Source organism: Pleurodeles waltl, chromosome 3_1 (assembly GCF_031143425.1).
Source record: "Pleurodeles waltl isolate 20211129_DDA chromosome 3_1, aPleWal1.hap1.20221129, whole genome shotgun sequence".
NCBI classification, from domain to species: Eukaryota; Metazoa; Chordata; class Amphibia; order Caudata; family Salamandridae; genus Pleurodeles; species Pleurodeles waltl.
In genome coordinates, this window is record NC_090440.1 from 2004342943 (window position 1) to 2004366931 (window position 23989).

General features: G+C 45.0%; 1 protein-coding gene across 2 annotated transcripts in view; it reads right to left on the minus strand.

The window, feature by feature from the left end:
* Positions 1–23989, minus strand: part of BCAS3 (BCAS3 microtubule associated cell migration factor) — a 2570631-nt gene that overhangs the window by 676676 nt on the left and 1869966 nt on the right. The gene's annotated exons all lie outside the window — the stretch shown is intronic.

Genomic DNA, 23989 nt, shown 5'->3' on the forward strand with positions numbered 1-23989 from the left:
GGCTAGGGAGTCGCAGAGGTCTTGAGATGGCGGGATGTCATTGGCGTTGGAGCTGGTGTTGGAGTGTTCCTTCACAATGTTGAAGAGCTCCTTGTGGCTGTGTGCGTTGTTGTTGTTTCGGTCTTTGAAGGCGGTTCTCTTGGCGGTCCTGATTGTTTTCTAGCCAAATGTACAGCTTGTTTCTAATATTTACTGTTTTCTGGAGTAAAGGATTTGAATTCTTTAATTTAGTTACATTTTATTGTTGTATGAGTCAAGCAATGCTCCCATTCGGTGGAAGGACGTTTGAGCCTAATAGACATAAAACAATGAAGAGTGAGGTTTTTACCTGGTTTCCTTGGAAAGCCTGTCAGATTAGCGATGGTAAATGCAGACCTTCACATAGAGCTTGTGCACAAATTTGGCATTCAACATTGCAGTGCGTGGCCTATCATTTCACAGAGTTCAATAATCTATGCAGCAAAGGCCGTGCTAAAATCAAGGTGAATTTCCATTTACTGAACAGCGAGTTCTCAGCTTCATTCCTGCGAACATGAAGTCCATGCGAACAATGGCACCATGTCTTTATTCAGCTATTATGATAACATAAAAAACAACATTTCTGAAAACACAAACATTGCCTCAAAGTTTCGACAATAAGTACTTTGTCAATTTAGCCTTGACAAAACCTAGCTAAACGTATAGTCTTTTGTATGATTTCCATAATTCTAAAAATATAAAAGTGGCTCTAGAGCATTCCTCCGGCACCCGAATCCTACAACACAAATAACAGAGATAAGAGCAGGTGCTGCTCTACACCCATTATGCGGGGCTGTTGATTTCAAATACAATGTACCGTGGAGGTATATTATATTTTCCAATGGATGCAGCCCTGCTCGGAATTTAGTGAACTGAAGGTGACCTTGATCAGAAATGCAAAGCTGACGGCACAGCGCAGGGACCGCCCCCTCCCACACAGTGCCATCCTCCGCTCAGGATCAATCAACCTCCCTGCTTGATCAGCGGAGCGAATCGCATGTTTTCTAATCAGTTGCCAGACCTCAGACATCCCTCCGTGGTTAAATGGCAGGTCGAAGACACCTCTGCCTGTCAGACCATGGAGAAGAAAGGTGTGGGCAAGAAGCAGGCCTGAGAACCAGCCCTGGGCGAGGCGTTCCAATCTCTCTAATCATCTTTATGACACGGGGCAAAGGAGGAGTTTGTAGAGATATGGGGTTCTGTGCAGTTCGAGGGGCCTACATTTAATTAATGAATGAGGTAACCGTCAAATAAAGATCTAGGAGCTGTAGCCCTAAAATTCAGGACTGAAACTTCAAAGGCCTTCTTAATCTTCTAAGTGTTGCCATATGGACGTGGGCAGTGTGCTAGCATTCATCAATTATTCCTGGACACCCATGCCCATTTGTCTGCATACTGCAGGTCAGACAACAAAGTCAAATTAACACAAGACACGCACAACTGAGAGGATTCACTAGGAGCTAGAAAAATAATTTACTGACATTAATGCATGCACCATTTTTATTTTATAAGTTTCATTTGTATTTTCGGTCTGATAAAAGTTTTGAAAAAAAAGAACTTTGGAAGCAGCACGCTTCAGACATTCAAACTGACAAATTGAAACAAGCACTCATGAGGACAGTAGTTTGATTTTTTCTCCCAAAAAATCGAAAGGCACTCTTATTTTTCTGCAATCAGGAGGCAAGGTATTGCATCACCTCGTCATATCCTTAAGTACTTCGAGACATTTAGAATAGTCGAGTCTGATAACTGGCCTCTAGAAAATTTTGTTTCTGAATTTTTGGACAAGGCATGCCTCACTTCTCAAATGTCTTCTCCTGGGGACACAGTGAGCAGTGAGTTGGTGGAAAGTTTCTCTCTCGTCTCTGTATGTTAACAGCACTGAGACCGTCTTCAGTGGATTGTGCCCTAGGGAGCTCTGGAGAGGTCGGGTATGTGTGCCTACTCCTCGCCTCTTAGGCCCGATAACAGACTCGTGTAAGCTGGCAGATCACCACCCATCCCACAACATAGAACTGCTTACGTTTTTCAATGTACTTGCCATAACACACGCTAGCTCAGAATTTTGGAATGAAAATATACACTTTTTTCTTTAACAGAAAGAGTATGAGTTTAGAAAACTGTTGCAGATGTCATTATCTCTTTGAATTAAACGGGATTTTATTTTCACACTCTGTGGGACAAACGCTAAGAACTTGGTGACTGTGCCGGCTTCATACACGTTAAGATTTTCGTTTGGTTGGAAAAAAAGAGAGCTGTAGGTAGCTCAGCAGAAGTAGGTATGCCGATGCAGAGGAAGCATCATCTGCCTACAGGACTGAGTGGCTTCACGCACACACCTCAGGTAGGGCAGCTGTGGGGTCAGTTCCAGGAGTGAAAATCAAATAACACAAGGCCAAACTACGAGTAATTATCTTTATCTTTCTCCTAGGAAACAGGCACTGTGGCATCACATACATTAAAAAACTCTCTCTCTCTAAAAGCATAAGCACTTTAACCGTTACCACATACCATTGTTGTGCTATATTTTGGATATTTGGGTCTTCGTTGGAATGTACTTTTTTTGTGACTCCATGTATCCTTTGCGATTCTGATTTTGGCCCTCACTGGCGGATCTGACTGAGTGGCTGTAGCCACTCTGTAGTTATAGTTGGGATTCCCACAGACAGGAATTCCATCGTTTTTTGCTTGCTAATAACTTTGTGCCCGTTTGACTAATCTCCCCCAAACTTTCCAGACCTATAGATTGTTTTTTACATTTGCAGATGATACAAAGGTTCAGGGAGATTCGTCAAAGGGGGTGCAAAGAGAAAATTGGGTGTCCCAAACTGCGTTTTGGCACCAATATAATATCCATAGACTTTGTACTCATACGTAGTGCAAAAACGGCTTAACGGATTTGAATGAAATTTGGCAGGAATATAAATTATGGTGTTTAGATTATCCTTTTGGATAATATAGGTAAACAGGGCAAGTATTTTTAAAGTTATAAGGCATTTTAACTTAATGCTATCTGTTGTTGCTGTAATTTTGCAAAATGTTGTGGTATTTCACTAAAGTACCAAGGTACATCGCGATGACAAAGCATTATGTAATTGGCTAATGCCTGCCTTTACAAAAGTTAAAGGTGGCCATGTTGTTTTAAGAACATTTTGGCTGTGTTCTGGGTTACAATCTTAGATACAGGTACGTATTAACTGTTACTCGCCACTCTACCATACACTGTGTTCTCACAAATGATGTGGTTTCCAATGTCACAAGTGTTATGGTAAATGCTATTATTTTAGATGGTATAAGTGATGTACTATAAAAAGGTATAAGCAGTGAGTGGAACAGCATAAGTTATAGTTAATGTAATGGTAGTAGTAGTAGTTCATTGTTTAAGCCAATAAAAACATAATATTATAAATATATAAATGCAATAAAATACAAGTTAAAACAATCACAGTAGCCTACAAGCTGAAAAGGATGCGTGTAATGAAAATATTACCTAAAAGAATTAATTGGCGAGGCAGTATTAACTTCATATGATCTCAAATACATTACAATCATGAAGTGCCTACTGCTCTTAGTTTTATGTATGATCAGGTTCCTTGCATTAATAGAATACCCACTGCTCTTTTCTCACTGTGTGCCTTCCACAAGGCACTCACTCCTGGGGGTGTCAGAGTGCGTTTTCCCACGTTTGTGCAGACAGCTTCATAATTTAAAAGGTGAGAGCAGTTGAAAGTGCCATACAAGATGCTTTGTATAAATATTTGTAAAGATTTAACCCAACATCTCTGCGCTCAAATAATGCGTTGTTGAGTAAAACTCTTTGTGCAAATATCACTAAAATAAATCATGCCCTAACATCTCAGACAGTTTGGGTATGTTCATCAAGATACATTGTTGCAGAGCTGGAAGAAGGGTTGTGTTAATGACCCTGAGTATTGGCACGGATGAACCCCTACTTAATGTTTTGTTAAGTTGGTTGATACCACAAATGACTGCAGTGTCTTTCTTCTTCAAGGAGTTTAGATGGAGTTGTTTCTGATGGATATAACTACCTGTGGATTCCTCACCTATTGAATACCCCCATTGCGCCAGCACTCGACGGAAATCTTCTTCCTAGCTTCTGCATGTCGACGAGGACGTCATAGTTGCCCACGCGACGCCGTCTGACGTCATACAGGCAATAAGAGGTCCTCGCCGACGCGCCGACATCAGTACCAACATTTTTTTCGTGCCTGAGAATAATAGGCCATTGAGATGAAAGAACAATAGAAAAATTTAATGATATTCCAAACAAACACATCATTCTGAGAATTCAGTCCTTTTTTTTTTTTTAAAACAAATATATAATTATATGAACAATATATATATAAATATGAACATATGTACAGAATATATACAAGTCCTCAAAACCAAGAGGAGCACCAAGAACTACTTGGTTAGACCAGACAGGCAATGGGGAGGCGGGTGGGACCGTGAGGAATCCACAGGTAGCTAATGTATCCACCAGAAAAGTTGTTACCGAAGGTAAGTAACTCGTTCTTCTGATGGATACAACTACCTGTGGATTTCTCACCTATTGAATAGAGTCCCAAAGCAGTACCACACTCGGTGGAGGGTGCCTGAATGGTCAAACCAAGAAATCCTGCAGCACTGACCGTGCAAAATGGCCATCCCTTCTGACCTCAGAGTCCAAGCAGTAATGCTTCGCAAAAGTATGAAGGGATGACCAAGTTGCGGCCTTGCAGATGTCGACCACAGGAACACCCCTAGCCAAGGCTGAAGAGGCCGACTTAGCTCTGGTGGAATGAGCTCTTATACCATCAGGGGGTTCCTTCTTTGCTAAAGAGTAACACATTTTAATGCAAAGAACAACCCACCTGGAGAGTGTTCTCTTGTGGACTGCCTTTCCTCTCCTCTTTCCCACGTATCCGATGAAAAGCTGATCCTCCAGCCTGAAATCATTTGTTCTGTCTATATAAAAGCTTAGTGCCCTCTTTGGGTCCAAGCGGTGGAGTCTCTCTTCTTCCTTTGAAGGATGAGGCGGAGGATAAAACGTGGATAGAGTAATTGTCTGGGCCAAATGAAAGGGTGAAACAACCTTCGGAAGGAAAGCAGCCTTGGTCCTCAACACCACCTTATCCCCATAAAAAGATGTATAAGGGGGTTTTACAGATAGAGCCTGCAACTCACTCACTCTCCTTGCAGAGGTTATTGCAACCAGGAAAACCGTTTTAAGAACCAATAATCTTATGGGGCAAGAATGCATAGGCTCAAAAGGGGACCCCATTAGGAAAGTTAAAACCAAGGTCAAATCCCATTGAGGCATAACAAAAGGAGATGGAGGGAATTTATTGATAAGGCCCTTCAAGAATCTAAGCACTATTGGAGATTTAAACAAAGAAGGCTGGTCTGGAAGACAAATAAAGGCTGACAAGGCAGACAAGTAACCCTTAACAGTAGCTACTGCACAACCCCTCTGTGCTAAAGACAAAGCAAAAGATAAGACATCTGACAAATGAGCACGTAAGGGATCAATCTGCCTCTCTCCACACTAAACCACAAATTTAGACCACCTATTAGCATAGATAGATTTAGTGGAGTGTCGCCTGGCTGCTAAGATAACATCCACTACATCAGGCGGGAGAGAAAAGGAACTCAGGTTGCCCCGTTCAATCTCCAGGCATGAAGGTGCAGGCTCTGGAGGTGGGGGTGTAAAACCTGCCCCTGCGACTGCGAGAGGAGATCTGCCCTGAGGGGGAGACGGAGCGGACGGCACAGTGAGAGTTGGAGAAGGTCCGAGTACCACACCCTCCTTGGCCAATCCGGAGCTATTAAGATGACTTGGGCCAGGTCTTGGCGAATTTTCCTCAACACTCGAGGAATCAAGGGTATGGGAGGAAACGCGTAAAGCAACTGGTCGCACCAGGTTATCTGAAACGTGTCCCCCAAAGCTCCTTGTACTGGATACTGGAGGCTGCAGCATAACGGGCAATGCGAGTTCTCCCGGGTGGCAAACAGATCTATCCGAGGAAACCCCCACATCTGGAAGATTAGCCGGACTTGATCTGGATGGAGACGCCACTCGTGATCGGCCGAGAAATGGCGACTGAGACTGTCCGCACGTACGTTCAAGACTCCGGCCAGATGATTTGCTACCAAGCAAATCTGATGGTCCTTTGCCCAGGACCAAAGCCGAAGAGCTTCTCTGCAGAGAAGGTACGACCCTACCCCTCCCTGTTTGTTTACATACACCATCGCGGTAGTGTTGTCCGTCAGGACCTGAACCGACTGACCGCAAAGGGATGGGAGGAAGGCCTTGAGAGCCAGACGTACAGCCCGTAACTCCAACAGATTGATATGAAACACCTGTTCCACTGGAGACCAAAGCCCCTTGATCTCCAGGTCCCCAGATGAGCTCCCCACCCTAGAGTGGAAGCATCCGTTATTACTGTGGCCACAGGCGGAGCTTGCGAAAACGGCCTTCCTCAGGAAAGATTGCCGTCCGCAATCCACCATTTCAAATCCATGGCAGCATCTCTGGAGATTCTCACCGAGCCTTCAAGATCCCCTTTGTGTTGAGACCACTGCCTTCGGAGGCACCACTGAAGAGCCCTCATGTGCCAGCGAGCATGCGTGACCAACAGTATGCAAGAAGCAAACAGACCGAGCAGACGTAGGACCTTGAGGACTGGAATGACCGCTCCACTTTGAAACATTGGAACCAACGCCTGAATGTCCTGAACCCGCTGAGGCGGAGGAAAGGCTCGATTCAATGTTGTATCCAGTTCTGCACCTATGAACAGGAGGCGCTGAGAGGGCTCTAGGTGAGATTTGGGCACGTTCACCGAAAAGCCCAGGTCGAACAACAACTGGGTTGTCGACTGCAGGTGATGCAACACGAGCTCCGGAGACCTGGCTTTGATTAACCAGTCGTCTAGATAAGGAAATACTGCTATCCCCTTCCTTCTGAGCTCTGCCGCAACCACCGACATCACCTTCGTGAAGACTCGAGGTGCTGAAGTAAGACCAAACGGGAGGACCGCAAACTGATAGTGCTGCGACCCCACCACAAAACGGAGATACTTCCTGTGCGACTTGAGTATCGGGATATGAAAGTAAGCATCCTGCAAGTCGACAGACACCATCCAATCTCCATTGTTCAGCGCCAAAAGCACCTGAGCTAGGGTCAGCATCTTGAACTTTTCCTGTTTGAGGAACCAATTCAAGATCTTGGGAATCAGGAAGTACCTTGAATAACAACCTTGACCCCTTTCCTGCTCTGGGACCAACTCCACCGCGCCCTTTGAAAGGAGGACTTGAACCTCCTGTTCTAACAACAGGAGGTGCTCTTCTGAGCAATAAGATGGGTGGGGCGGGATGGGGGGCGGAAACTCCCGAAAGGGAAGGGTATAGCTGTTTCTCACAATGCTGGTAACCCAGGAGTCTGAAGTTATGACCTCCCACTTGTGGAGAAAACTCAGTAACCTCCCCCCTACAGGAGTGGAGTGAGTGGGAATTGGTGGAAGCCTAAGGCTGCTTCCCCTGCTGCACCCCTCCAGAGGAAGAGGAAGAGGCAGAGTGCTGCTGAGTGGCTCCCCTGGTACGGACCCTACCCCTCCCTCTGAAAGATCTATAGGAGAGAGCAGAGGTAGGCTGCTGGAATTTCCCTCGAAAGGAGGAGGAGGAGGAACCACGACCAAATCCTCGAAACCTCCTAAAAAATCTGGAGGAAGCAGAAGAAGTGGCTTGCAAGCCCAGCGACTTGGCCGTGGCCATGCTCTCTTTGAACCTTTCTAAGGCCGAATCCGCCTTGGCACCAAAGAGCTTGTCCCCATCAAAAGGAAGGTCCAGTAGGGTCGACTGCACATCTGAAGAAAATCCTGAGTTACGAAGCCAAGCCTGCCTCCTCGTAACTACAGCAGTGCCCATTGCCCTAGCAACCGAGTCAGTTGTATCCAACCCAGATTGGATAACCTGAGTTGCAGCTGCCTGAGCGTCCGATACCAGGCTTAATAGCCCCTGAGGAACCTCCGTATGCGTTGATGCAATCTCGTCCATCAGGGCATAAATGTACCTTCCTAAAATACATGTAGCATTGGTGGACTTCAATGCCATGCTACATGAAGAGAACACCTTTTTGGATGTCATGTCCATCTTCTTGGAGTCTCTATCTGAGGGCACAGCTGGAAAAGACCCAGGAGCAGACCTTGCCGAGCAGGAAGCCTGGACCACCAAGCTTTCAGGTGTTGGATGCCTGGTAAGAAAACCTGGGTCAGCCGGTGCAACCCGATACCTCCTAGCCACAGATCTATTGACAGCTGAAGAAGACACCGGCTTCTTCCAGACTTCCATTATAGGGTCCAGTAGCGCTTCATTGAATGGCAAAAGTGGTTCTGCCGATGTAGAGGCAGGGTGCAACACCTCTGTCAACAAATTCTGCTTGGCTTCAGTCACCGGCAATGGGAGATCCAGGAAACCAGCTGCCTTCCTGATAACAGAATGAAAAGTGGCCGCCTCTTCTGTGTACTCCCCCAGGAGATGACAAGCCCCACTCGGGAGAGGTATCTAGGCCACTAGCAGTGTCCAGTCCATGGAGACCCTCACGAGAGTCCTCAATCTCTCCTTCTTCCAGGTTTTGTCTCTGGTACTCCTGCTCTTCAAGGAGGCGGAAAGCAAGCCTCCTCGAGTGCAGCCTCTCCTCTATTCTCGGCGTCGACATGGCGTCAGCGGACATCGAAGAACGACGCCGATCCTCGGATCCGTCCGACGCCGGGTCTACAGGCGCCATAGGCCTCTTCGGCGCCGAACGAGGAACCGGATGGAGTGAAGACTGCCTCGGAGTCGTAGGTCTAGATGGCGTCACTGGCTGAAATATCGAAGCCGCCGGTGCCGAAGCTGTCGGAGCCGAAGTCTCAGGAGCCACCGGAGCCGATACCGGCCCCGAGCCCACGTTCCCCAGGGGGAGAAAGGGCATAAAGGGTGCTGGTCGAAGCGGAGCCGGAGCACCCATGTTGAAGGCCAAAGGGCCCGAAGGACCAGCCGGTCCACCACCTGGAGCCATCTGTTGGAAGATGGAAAACATTGCATTTAAAAATGCGGTACTATCAGCTCCAGGGGCCGGGAAAGCCGGATACTGGGGTGCCTGGTTCGAAGGCGACACCAACGCCGGTCTCGACGTCTGCAAAGACGGAGAAAACATCTGAGGCTGCGGAACCTCAAACACTGAAGTTGGTTGGCCCGATGACACGGGCGAAGTCGGTGAAGCTGGAGAAGGCAATGGCGTCGACGGCTGGGGAGTGACAGTGGGACTGACTTCCCAAGTCTTCCGACGTCGAGTTGATGGTGACCTCGACCGAGACCTCTCCCTACTCGACCGGCGCCGTGATTCTCGACGATGCCGGGAGTCCCGATGACGCCGATGAGACTTCGGTGACGAGGATTTTCGATGACGCCTCTTTTCCTTCTTTTTCGACTTCGCCAGAAAAAGCTTGGCCTCGCGTTCTTTCAGGGCCATAGGATTCATATGCTGACAAGAATCGCACTTGTCAACATCATGATCAGAACTAAGACACCACAAGCAGTCAGAATGTGGGTCCGTTACCAACATTTTGCCCCCACACTCACGGCAGGGCTTGAATCCTGACTTTCTTTGCGACATTGTAATCTCAAAGAAAAAATATATCCAAAAAACGCACTGTAACTGTCGAACAGTAACAGTAGCTCCCTCGAAGATAACTGTTTCCAATGGCACGGAAAAAATGGAACTGACGTCGGCGAGGACCTCTTATTGCCTGTATGACGTCAGACGGCGTTGCGTGGGCAACTGTGACGTCCTCGTCGACGTGCAGAAGCTAGGAAGAAGATTTCCGTCGAGTGCTGGCGCAATGGGGGTATTCAACAGGTGAGGAATCCACAGGTAGCTAATGTATCCACCAGAAAAGTCGTTACCGAAGGTGAGTAACTCGTTCGTTTGGAGTTTTCTGAGAACCAGACTTCCAGATAATTAAATTTCCTGGCTGTGTTGATGAGCTTACTCTCTATTTGCCAAGTGAGACGTTTCTTGTTCTTATACCTCCCAAAGATGACAATCTTAGTCTTGCCCTGATTTACCTTAAGATGGTTTCTCTCATTAGACAAATTTGGCGTGTTCAGGGCCCTCTGGATACCTGCTTTAGTGTGATCCATTATTAAGATATCATCAGCATCTTGGATGATGTGGTGTTTGGCTGGGCCCAACTTTGGAGGATCGAGACTCACCTTCCCTCCATATCTATTAAATTTTTTACTCTGACCCAAGACCCTGTGTATAATAAGACTACTGCTATTTATTACGTTGAAAGCATGCCCCATGCTTCCAGTTTTCTCCCTAATGTAGGCCTGTTAACTCTGTTGAACGCTGTACTATAATCTATTAACAAGCAGAGGAGTGGTAGCAAAACTTTTCTGTGCAGCTCGGTTGCTCAAATTTACAAGTGCTGTGATGTTATTAACTGTAGACACAGCAGCCCGGGACCTGTCTGAAAGGAGGCAGGACTTCGTATTCATTAGCTCAGGACTACACATGTTTCAGTAAGGCTTGAGCATTGGCTTTTGCTTCTAAATCCAGGAGTGCAATGAGGTGGTAATTTGATGGATTTGTCCGGTCCCCTTTTTTGAACAATGGGGCACAGAGTAGATCCCCTCCATGCATCTGGGACTTGGTCTGCTAGGTATGCGTGGCTGAAGAGAGGAGTTAGCAGCTTTGACCATGCATCCAGGGAACATTTAAATATGCTGTCTGGAAGGCCGTTAAGGCCAGACGTACCATCTTTTTTCATTAGCTCTACTGTTCCACGGACCGAGGCAGTGAAATTGCTTTCGGGGAGGAGAGCTGGTTTGAGTCATCAGCCCCTCCCGTATGACTGCTTGGCCGGGGGATGAGGGCAGATCTGTGTATAGTTAGTTCCTCCTTGCAGCTTATCCAGGAACCTTCTAAGACACCATTGTCCCTTGAGCATTTGGTGTTTTTAAATTTGTTGGTGATTTGGTTTAATCCGAGAAGTGGGACTGTTTTTTCTCTCCTTCAATAGTTAGAATACTGCTGACCACTCCTTTAGGTCTAAGGTGTGCTTTTGCTCCCAAGTAGTATTTTTGTGGAATTTGCAGACTTTTTTTGACTGCAGCACTTGTCCTAGCTGTGGGGTTACATTTGTGCGCATGCAGGGAACTCCGCAGAGATCTTCACGTGGAGACAACTGTTTTATTGTACTGAAATTGGGGCCTCCCTTGCCCGATGCTCTTTAAGGTAGGGTTTGCTTTATGATGATCTAGCAGGGAGGCTCTCAAATCTCCTGAGGAAGTCTTATACTTGAAGTGCACTTGCTTGGCAGTTGATAGTGCCTTCAGACATCTGCTTTTCTAGCCAAGTTGTTACCTTTGGAACATTTTCTAGACTCCATTTAATTCTCCTAACAAGGATAACTGATTCACCCCCCCTGTTGGGGAGGCCTTAGTGTTACATCTGTCTGCCTGTGGTGCTATTAGATCCTGAGTGAGGCTCAGAGGGCTACGGTCGCTCTCTGGCCTATTTACAATCTTTAAATTGGCTAGTTGGCTTGCTAGGGGCTCTGACATGAATATATAGTTGATTGTTGAAATTCCCTTTTAGGTGGGAGGGGACGGATGTTGCAGAACTTGTGCCTCATAGTGTTGTTGAGCGGAGGACAGTTATTAGTTGTTAAAAAGTCCTTCATTCGTTCCCCCTTCTTTAGAATGTGCAAGTTAATGTAGTGTGGCTATCGAGTTAAATACACTGTGTATGGAGGTGCGGAAGGTATAATAATTTGAAGGTGTCGCATATGATATAAACGAAAGGTATAGGTATAAGTTTTGAATTTTATATTTTTGTGTAGTTTAAGTTTGGTCTGTAGATAAAGAATAAATAAAAAGAAGTTAAAAGCAGTGCATAAATCATACATGTCACGTATAACTATACATTTGTAATGTTTGTGTAGTTTAGGTTTGGTTTGTATAGGAAGAATAAATATAGGCCCTCATTACGACCCTGGCGGTTGGCGGAGAAGTGGCGGTCTTACCGCCAACAGGCTTGCGGTAAAAAAAATAGAATTATGACCATGGTGGTTACCGCCATGGTCATCCGCCACTTCTCCATGCCGACCGCCAGGGCGAAGACAACTGCTGGGCTGGAGACTTGGGTCTCCAGCCCGGCGGCCGTCATAAGACCGCCGGCGGTATCACGACCCGGCTGACCGCCATGGATTTCATGGGGTTGGGTACCGCCATGAAATCCATGGTGGTAAGCACTATCAGTGCCAGGGAATTCCTTCCCTGGCACTGATAGGGGTCTCCCCAACCACCCACCCCCACCCGAGCCCTCCCCCCACACCCCTTACACCCGTGCCACCCCCCAAAGGTGGCAGGACCCCCCTCCCCACCCCTACCCCCAACATCGCAACCCAGACACACACCGTACACGCATGCAGACACCACCAACACACATACACGCACACATCCATTCAGACATACATACAGACAGACACGCACACATTTCCAAACACAACACCCCCCCGCATGCATACACGCACTCACACACCCCCTCTATATACTCACATGCACACCTCCATGCACGCACACAAAACCCCCCCCACCCCCCTCCCCTAACAGACGATCAACTTAACTGGTCCGTTGATCCTCCGGGAGGGGACGGGATCCATGGGGGCTGCTCCGCCGCCAGCACCCCATCCACAGAATACCACCACACCGGAACGTGATTTGGTGGGCAGTGTTCTGTTGACGGGGCAGTGGAGGTGGAGCAACCTCCACTTCCCCGCCGACCGCCAGTATGGCTGTTGCGGCTTTCCGTCCGGAAAAGGACGGAGGGCTGCCAGGAGGCATAATTCACCGAGCGGAAAACTGGGGGTCTTCAGCGCGGCGGTCTTGCAAAAAGACCGTCGAGGTTGTAATGACCACCAAAATCTTCTTAACTATGACATAGTTAAGAACTGTAATAATATGTTACTTTACAATAAGAAAAACATTAGAAATTCACTGAAAAAAACAAAGGTTAAAGGGATGTTATAGTTTGGTGAAAATGTCAGTTAAAACATACTATTTTCAACAAAATTTACTACATAACTCCCATCATGTACAGTGTTGTCATCAATGACGTCATTTCAGATGCTGCGGTGATGTTATCAGAGATGTAATATAGGAGGTAATTACCGGTGCACGGTGATGGTGCAAGTTAGTTACTTTAAAGCACAAGTTATAGTTACTTGAGTTAACATTATGTTTTAACTGACATATTCACCTAACTATAACGCCCCTCTAACCATTATTTTTTTCTGTGAATTTCTAAGGTTTTTTTTTTTGTAAATGTAAAATAACATGTTAATACAATTCCTAACTATAGTGTCACTTTAAACTCTGGTTTTTTTCAGTGAATGTATATTTTTTAACATAAAGTAAGACATTGATCGCCATGTGCAGCATGGGGTTAGGCACATGCCCTGTGCCCAACCCCTTGCTGGTTTATCAAGGGGTCACCTTATCAACATATATAAAGCAGATCTATTTTTTTCATTGTCAAAAAATCATCACTAATTATGATCAAATGTATATTTCATCTATTCATACACTGAAAGGTTTAATAACAGTTATTGTCATAAACACTTTTAATAATGTTTTATAAAAAAAAAACATCAACATCTGAGACTTTCTTTTAACATGCCATGCCAGAGCAGTAAATAATAAAAAAGCATCTCATTTTGCTAGTGGTCCTGTCAACTTTGTGCAAGTGGCCCCATGGGCCCTACGGGAGCCTGCAACACCATTTTTATTTTCACTCTATGTGCCCCAATGCCCACCAGGGGCACCCTGAAGCATTACTGTTTTTTGGGCGGTGGGGGGGGTTAAGTGAAAAAGTCAGTCACTTTTATTTTTTGTTTAAAGTGAGGTGCACATTAGCCAAGTTAGATGCTGCCAGGAAGTCCCAAAGCCTCTACAGCCTCGCCAGCTCCCATCCTGAGTTTGGCATTTCTTTGACTTGGCGGGAGCAGCTATTCTTTTATTCCCACCGGGCGGGAGCAATTCTGTGTTTTCCTGCCTGCAAAAACACCAGCAGGGAGAAACATTTGTGCACCCACCAGATAGAGCAAGCTTTCAGCTCCCACCGGGTGGGAACACATAGGACTTTCCTGCCTGCACTCTAGTGGACATGGAAAGAACAGTGTCCAGGGGGTTGGGGGTCTCTGGAACACCGTCCAAGAGCTGGCCCCAGGGTATAGGGTTACCAGGGTTTTATGGAGGCTCAAAGAAGAGGGTGCACATTCCCCTCCCCTTATTAAATGAATTGGCTCTGGGGAATGGGATCCTTGGGGCCTGGAAAAGGCCCGGGGTGCTGAATTTCATCCTCTCTTTTAACATATCGAACCCAGGGAACAGGATCCCAGGGCCCTCCAGGAAGCTCAGGGAGGGGGGCCACACAACACTCTCCTGTATAAAACACATTGTGCTACCTGTCCAGGCCCAGTCTTACCCTGTTTCCCTGTTTTTTTTTTTTTTTTCAAAACGCATGTCTGCACATTTCATCGAGAATACACTGTAAAACATTTAAAAAACATCCACAAGCAGGCCTAAGGGGCAGGGTATTCCTACTCTGCCCCTTATATATTTCTTTTACACATTTTTTCAGGACAGGGTACTGAGTCCCCGAGTCCTAAAATGACTGACATCACATCTTTGTTGATGTGGTGGCAGCCAACCAGTTCATTTCTTATCTCAAGATCTGTTAGCTCTGTGGATCCCCCGTGGCGTGAAATATCTCTGTTTTTTTAACCTAAATTTTTCGAAAACTACTGAATGGAATTACACCAGACCTGAAAAAAGTATGCTTTCTGGATTAAGATATTGCTTTCTGCCAAATTTGGTGTAATTCTGTTCAGCCGTAGCCGTGTCTAATTTTCCTATGGAAAAATATAGTGGAAACGAGCTTTGGGACAAAAAAACAAAACATTTTTTTCCTATGGAAACGTGGTTCTAAATATAACTACCCAGTAGAGACCGCGAGATATATATACACATGTATATGTGTGCAGGTTATATATGCTGGATGAGCAGTGGGTTGAGTATACACGTCTGCAAACATGGATCTGGACAGAGGTAACATTTTTTGTGCATTGTTTTATACATTAGTAGGACTGGTATTTGATGCAAGCTACAGATGGGAGCCAATGGAGTTGTTTTAGCATGGGGCTGGTGTGATTGCATTTCTTATGATATGTGATCCGGTGGACAATGGTAGTCAGGAGTGCTTGCAAAGGAACCGGGGTTATGTCTGGAGAAACCAGTGAACAGATTGTTTAACCATCTATGTGGGACAAGACTACGGTTTGGATAGTGGAGTGGAAGCTGTTGGGGTGTAGGAGGGGTTTGATTGCGCACAGGAGGCTCACTTGCCAAAAAGATGTCTGGGTGGTCCAAAAGCCATGAACACATTTATTTACTAATAACTCATTGCTACCCAGAAACAATCCAAAGTAGTACCATGGTTGTTCAAAAATCACTGACTTCGGAATGCTAACATAGAAAAGTGGTGAAGTTTATTAGTGGTGAAAGGGGTCAGACATTAGCAGTGCCCCAAGGGCAAAGTTGTTCTTCAGGCATTTTATCTAACTGATGATGTGAAAATACAAAAGCGATTTATCAGTAATCATCTTTAAAAAAAAGTGAGGAACTGAGGGCCAGTCCTCTATGCATTACTGTACCCAGAGGGAATAGTCCATTGTGTTGGTTCATTTACACCCCGCCCTTTACTGGTAACATACACCCCCCGGGCTCAATCTTTAGCAGCTTTTTTTGTAATGTGCTCTGTAGCACAAATAAGCAAGGGAACTGTGTCTTGTGACTGATCTTCCAGTCGGTTCACAAAGTGGCTCTGGAGCTCTTCCTTTAAGCCTGGGTGTCCCCTCTCACCCCGCAGAGGTAAGCTACCTTAGGAACTGGTAGCATGGAATACAGGGTGCACCTGCCCGCAGTGAACAGGCTCAAAAGCAAAGAGAAACAGAAGTCCTCCGTACATAGCTGCTAACCCTTTCCATGTGGAATGGGCTCTTGTCTACCATTGATCAGGAGGTTCTCGCCCACCTTTGATCAGTCTCTGATGGAATACAGTAGTGTGTTTCAAACTTCAGAACTTCCAGAGGGAGTGACATCATCAAAGACTAGAAGGGCTTGGGTGCAGTTTGTCATGTGGCAGAAAATGGCAACATCGAAGTGTGGAGGGGATTGAGCACCCTTTGTCATGTGGTACAGCTCTTTCAGAGAAAAGTCATCAGCTTTGTTTGTTCATCGTCTTTAAAAGGCAGCAGGCTTCATGCATTCACTTGCCACGAGATGTTTAAGTGCCACAGTACGGCAGCTATAGGAAACATTTGCCACTTCAGGGAAATGCAGCCATAAAAGGTAATGCTCGATAACAGCTTCATGTTCTGTAGGAATGAAAACCTTCACCCAGCATCAAATTCACACATAATGAATATATCTTACAAGGACACCACATCTGCAGTATTCTGGACAGAACCAAAACATACAAGAGCAAAAAAAGTGAGTTTAAATGTTTAATTAAGAGGGAGAAGCCTGGTGATGTGATGGTGTTGTGGCGATGGCCACTAAAGAGGGTTGGTGTTGAAACAGTTATACAAAGCTCCAGAATGCTTTGTGCAGCTTCCTGGAATGAGCCATGTGCTTCTCTGCTTGACTGGTCTTCAGAGTGAAGGGCTGGTACCCAAGTACTGAGTAAGCTTTGTTCCAAATAACGCAGGTCGGTTGCAGATCTACCAGAAACAATATAAATCCACTGGTTTGGAATGGTCTGTACTGGGTCACTGACTCAACCTCCAGTACTTTGCATAAACCTTTACACTCTAGGTAAATGGTGCATCCAAACAAAGGCACATGATGTCGCTATTTCTCTCCAGTGAAACAGAAGGCACCTTGACTGCATGGAAAGACCAGGAATCATGTCTACTAACAGGTATCAGGGCAGTGAGACATGACAAAGTATATTAAAATTTGGGGTTCAGTGGTGAGGGGGAGTGGACTGATCATGGCTTCACAAGATATTCTTGCAGGTTCAGCGAGAGGCAGGCTTGAAAGAGACCACCACGCTGGAGTGAACAGGTGTACAGAAACCGGAAGAGTTACCATTCTATGAATGCGCAGATGGTGTGTTTGGCCGACCAGTACATCTCCCATGTGAACGCCAAGTTTCCTGGCTCAGTGCATGACGCTTACATTCTGAGGAATAGCAGCATCCCTTATGTGATGGGGCAACTCCAGAGGCGCCGTGTGTAGCTATTAGGTGAGGACATGGACCCTATATAGTGTGAATATTTGTCTGGGTCTGGGGTTTTCCCTAAGGGTTAGTGTGTGTCTCACAGTTGTCCCTCGACATTTGCAGGTGACTCTGGCTACCCCAACCTGTCATGGCTACTGACCCCAGTGAGGCATCCCAGGACAAGGCCAGAGGAACGCTACAATGAGGCACATGGGCGGACTAGGAGGCTTATAGAGAGGACCTTCGGCCTCCTGAAGGCCAGGTTCCAATACCTCCATATGACAGGTAGTTCCCTCTACTACTCACCAAAGAAGGTGTGCCAGATCATCGTGGCCTGCTGTATGCTGCACAACTTGGCTTTGCGACGACAAGTGCCTTTTCTGCAGGAAGATGGTCCTGAAGGAGGTGTTGTGGCAGCTGTTGAGCCTGTGGACAGTGAAGAAGAGGAGGCAGAAAAGAGGACATAGACAACAGAAACATTGTGATACATCAATACTTCCAGTGAGACACAGGTAAGAAGACATCACTGCCTCCTACAGAGGAGGGGGAAGATAAAAAGAGGAGAGAAAAGGGGCTGAGGCCGGCACGGACTGTGAAAAGCCAAACAGGCCATAAAAACACAATAGGGGAAGCAGGATTGATGCATTTTTCTGAGTGGGGTGTAATGACACATCATTGTCTGTAACAATATGCTTCATGAGCAGGGCTGTGATTTTGGAGATCCCAAGATGACTTTTTGTTGAGTCTTTGCAAATCCTTTGCAGTCTGTGAGTTCATGTCAAATGGAAAAAAACAGACTCTGTACCTATTGAGCCATCTGCCAGTAAGGGGTTATGTGAAATCTAACACCAGAGAGGCACAACCTCCCGAGTATGGTACTAATAACCAAGGGTTTAAGCCATCACAACGCAGAATAACAGGATTTTGAGTGTTGAAAATTTGGATGCACTTATGCCAGTTTCAACTATATTTCTGAGTAATCTTTTTTAATAGAATTAATAATGGCATACCAAACCGAAGAGGCAGGTATTAGAACATAGTCTATACAATGCAACCCAAAATAATCATAGGTTTCACCTGACATCTATTGAATGACTGGGACTTTGGTGTATACTGTGTGGACACCCAAGAAACAATGATCTACAGAGAAATGCATAACAGATGTGGTGTCAATGACTTCAATTGTGGAATGGAGGTCTAATACTCACTTCCCCACATGAAAATGGTTTGTCACCCCGGGAAAATCACTTTCCCTACCAGTAGTTATAATTCTTTATTGTCAGAATTGGGGATATTTATACAACAGTACAATGGCCACTATTATGGTCTGAGGCAGAAAAATACAATCAGTATTTCAAAAACACTTGTGTATATGTAGGGTTACTTGATGAGTCTGAACAAACTACTGCATTATGGAAGTTGTGGTCTTCTCAGTTCAAATGAATCAACTAGACCCACACTCTTGAAACGAATGGTTTGTAAAAGGAAAGCCCAGGACTGGAAAGATGTGCCCTAGTGACCCGGAGTCCTCCTGTAATTCTAAATGCATGGATCGCATCCCTGTGTTCAATGCTTAAAAAATATATCTATTGTGTTTGCCTCAAAAATGTAGTCTGTTTTTAAAAACTGGACAGAAGCCCTGGCCTGTCTTTCTCACATCCTCGGCTGCACACTAGGAATCATTTCTACCAAGCGTCCTTCAATGTAAAATAGCTTAATATTGGCCCTGCGGCTGCTAAGCATGCATCAATTTCTCAAAAAAAGAAAAAAAACTAATCTGTTTAGGGCACAACATTTATCCTACAGTGCGCCTGAGCGACATAATCGAGTTCCATTCATCACAGGCAGTCGCTGCTGTTCATCTCTGTCCTGCAATTCTGTTTGTAAAGATCACAAGAGGGGAAAGACGCCAGAACACTGAAAGCTCCTGGTTAAATATCAACAGTTCAGGCAGATAGTGCTGTGCTCAGCTAACCCAATCCGGGCCCTGCCAGCTGAGCTAATGCGATAGAGCCCGCATGTGCGAGGTGCGCCGGCTCGCGGCAGCACGAGCCAGAGCACACGTGACACCGCCTCACGCTGCTCGGGGGGCTGAGGACAGACACCGCTGGCCCTCCCAGCCGGCATCTAGCTGCTAGATGTTCAATGGCGCGGTACAAGCGCTAGTCAGCAGGGCTTTGTTTTGTTTAATAGCACATTGTGAGCAGTGGTCAGCAGGACTGCTGTACCTTTAATAAGACAGTAGCAGCATTTCTCAGCGGGCTGCTCATGTTTAATGGGACTTCTCGGCAAGGCTGCTGCGAGTTTCATGGGAGAGACCCATCACCCTCCAAAGTGATGTACTATATGTTTAATGGCACTGTGCGAGCACTTCTCAGCACGACGGCTAAACTTCAGTTGGGAGAGGACTAACTGCCCGGCAAGGGCAGAACAAGTACCCGTCTCAGTAGGACTGATACACTTGTAATTGCACAGTATCGGCGCTTATCCATCAGCGGGGCAGCTTATGTCAAACGGGGCAGCACTGCACTTAGCACGGCTACTGCATGGCATGTGGCATGTGGGCACGCCAGCAGTTCTAAGCCAGGCTGCCCTGCTTATAATAGGGGAGCACCAGCAATTTTCAGCGTGAAGCGCATATTGTACAAAAGAGGAGCGGAGCTTTCTTCCTGGTTCAATCACAGGCCACACACAGCCCGGTAGTCGGAGAGATGTCTCACCATCACCACCGTCATAATGCATCACATTGAAAATATCATTCAAAACACAGACCTCTGAACTGCTTTCTTGCATAGTGTTTCATACTGCACGTCTGCAGTTTCTAAGCACAGGTGACCGGTACGTTATACCAAAGCACTCCAAGTGTTAACATGCACCAGAAAGCGCAGCTTTCAAAGATATTTAGAAGATAACTATGCCATTGTGGTCTGTGAACTGTTCCGTTTGACAGCAATGCTACTAGCTACTGCGGAAATCTCATTTTTAGTGAATGGGCAAATAAGACACCACAAACTGAATCAACTCTTGCTGCTTTCTGGTTACAAAAGCAGTGAATTTGGGCGCTGCTTACATTGTAAAAACAAAAAATAGGTAAATAATAATTTTAAAAAGAGTACGGAGGTCTGACGTTTTCATTAGAAGCCGCTGCAGGGGCTGTTGAAAGCCGGGATTGTTGGGCACCAAAATGGCACCTCACTCTCTGCACACCTGCAGGTGCATTATTCATGCATATTAATACTTTCTACGGACCTGCAGGCATGGTTTATGCCACGGAGTTTTCCATGAGTATTAACTACAAACACATTACTAAAGCAGACGCAGAGCACAAGCTCATTACAGAGCCCCCAGTGTGAGGCAGTGAACACCTTGTGCATGCTGGTGAGAAGGACTCTCCCAGGTACTTGGGTAACAACATGGTGCTTCACTTTTGACGTTTAGGAAAAAATGTCTGAATCTATGATTATTATTTTGATGAACTACAGTTAAAGCGCAGTTATGGTTGTGAAAAAAAAAAAAAACTGTGAAATACAAATTATTGTTAGCATCAAAATCCATCACTAGCACAACTATGCAAACCATAACTCATACACCAAGTACAATGTTCATGACCTCAACCATAATAACCAGTTTTGATTACCTCATCCACAATCAAGCAGATGCAATTACAAATGCTGTAAATCATCCTACAGATGAGATTATATATCACAGTACTCTTACAACTTTGACAGAGACGACTAAGAACACAGTATAATTATATGGTTCGATTACGTGTTGCTCTTTAATTACATTTCTCTTTTAAATGTTATTCATTGATATAAATGAAGTGAGGTCATAAGCACACAACTGTATATATATGTGTATACATATATATATGTACACATATATACACATACATACACTTACATATAAATATACATAAACACACACACACACACACACAATGGGGTTCAATTATATTAATAAAAATGCATTCACATATTGATTACCACGGCACAAAGGTCAAAATCCATGGTAACACCATAGTACAACCTAATTGTTTACACTCTCACAGAATATATGTTATGAACTCTTTACAAAGGAGAACTCCTGGACGCATGCTTTATTTAAATGTTGTCTCATGGTGAGATTTTTATCTCATGATGCAGATGGTTGTCTTCAAATACTTTTATTTATAACTCCTACACTTGAAAATATATAATTGCATAAACAATTCATCTGAGAATCCTACATAGCATTTTATTTTTACCATTTAGTATGGAGAGGTCACATCTCGATTCATGGTCCCTTCCTACACATAACAATGTTTATCAATAGTCTATTACACGTCACATCTGCACATATACTTAACATTTGCTTTCCTGACAACGTTTGAAAAAATATACACTCCTTTACTGTTTCATGACATATAAATAAACTATTTCATCTAATCAGCTGCCACGTGCATTATTGTTAGATGGCATTTTTTCTTTAAAAGCCCACATGCTAATTTGTGTGCTATTTTATGATGCACAAGCCACATAAAAGTGGAAATGGCACATCCAGGACACCTATGGATTTATTATTAATTTAGGGTCATCTGTTGTCGCTTCTACATTCTTATACTGATTAAGAAGTAACATAAAAAGCTTAAACCTCTATTAGCTAGACCTAAAGGGACTGCCGGAAAAACAAAGCTACTAAATTTGACAAAGCAGCCTAGTTTCATAGGAGGAAGCTTGAAAAGAGATGAAGGGAAAGATGTGTGCATAGGTTTGCACGCTTTAAGCGAGTGTGTGCACAACAATTCAGCGCAGACAACGTTTTGCAAACACAGCCTCTCTCCTCTGCAAAGGCTACTCCAACATCTAAGCAACACGTGTTCCCTTTTAAGCTATTTACCTTACACTTTCTAATTACACGTCCTTCACACAGTTTGGATTCACGTGGGCAGTCATTGGAGGGTGATTTTATAGCTTTCTGAATTGCTACTCTGACTGCTGAAATATAGTATGCTAAAAATGAAATAACTTTTCCATCTTAATGTGGTTATGAGTTTCCGGCTAGGCTGTGACCTAATTGCAACTTTTGATGTTAGCTTTGCTTTTTCCCTAAGACATGTTATTCTTCAGAGTCTGTAAAACATTTCAACTACAGATCTACAGCAATCATTACCCGCCAGGGCAGAGGAAAAAAAGGAGCCAGTTTATCAAAGTCACTGGAAGTACAAGGTATTAATTATGCTAAATGAAGAAATATGGACATTCGGTACTGCTGTGGGTCACAAACATTTTAATTTCTAGCTGCCAGCCAGCTGCCTAGATCGCCTGACCCGAGAACATCTGCCTTTATTGGCATAAGCCATCAAAGAGGAATAAAGTAGGCAAGGCCAGAGGCTTTCTATGCTATGGTACTCACCTCGCCCTTCTGTGTGAAGCCACGGTACTGGCACAAAGTGTAAGCTCTGTAATAGGGTCACGATTAGCTTTCCACAGAGGAACAGTCATTCAGCTGGATGCATGACTTTTGACACTAAAGTGTGTACGCCATATGGCTTTGCACAGAGTAGTGTGAAGACCACATGAGTACCTATTATTTAACCAACAAAAAAGTTTATAAACAGTGCAGTACTTAAGCATTTCCTCGCCAACTTTCCAACGACCAGTAAGCAAATCGTCAATTGCACCTAAAAGTTGGGGGAATCCACTACACACTACATGAAACACAAAATCCTTAAAACCACTGGGTACAGGGAATCGGAAGGGAATTTGGGCTGAAGAATTTGGACTAATAGCACATTCTTTCGCACACGCTAAAAACTGGTTGTCTCAAGACATTGATAAGCAGGTTTTATTAACAAAATTAACTCAAACGCCAATAACCAAGTAAAACAGTAAACCTGATAAAGTGAAGCCAACTACAAAACTACTATGGTGGGACCATAAATCACAAAAAGAGCAAACACGTAAGTGCATCAAGGAATGCTATGTCGGATGTTCAATACATGCAGCAATGAGTGACGACCAATCACAGACCACCTTAGATTCAATGTGTTACGTACTGGAATGATATATTCAACCAGCATGTACTCCCATCTCCACAACTTCCTTTTCGCCTAACTCACCTACATTTTCCTCTAATGTCTACCAGTCAACCATGAATTCCAAACTTCACCTCTCAACCACTGCTCCACCTATCTTCCTCTAGGCACTCAAAGTGCACACACCTCTCACTTCCAACCAAACCCTGTGAAGTCACTACTTCACCTTCTGAAGGAACTCAAGGAACAATAAACCTTTCTCACATCCTTGGCTGTCACGCAGGCCAGAGCAGCAATCAAAGCAACAATCAGAGCTGCCTCCAGTGCTGTTAATCGATAAGCAGCAAAGCCATCGCCAACAAAAGTGCAGGACACCACAACACCTCCTCAATAGCAAGCTTCATATAGCAAGAAGAAACTTTACAAATAATCAACAACATAACTTCACTATCCACACCTGTGCTAGCTATACCTGTCCTCAACATTACCCCAACTGGCAAACTGCTCAGAGCGGCCGACCGCCCTCTCCGCTGAACTAAGTCACTTAAACCAGGGACACCTATAAAAACACCTCTTAGCTCTGATGACGTTCAACTGCCTTTGCAGCAAAAGCAAAACCAACC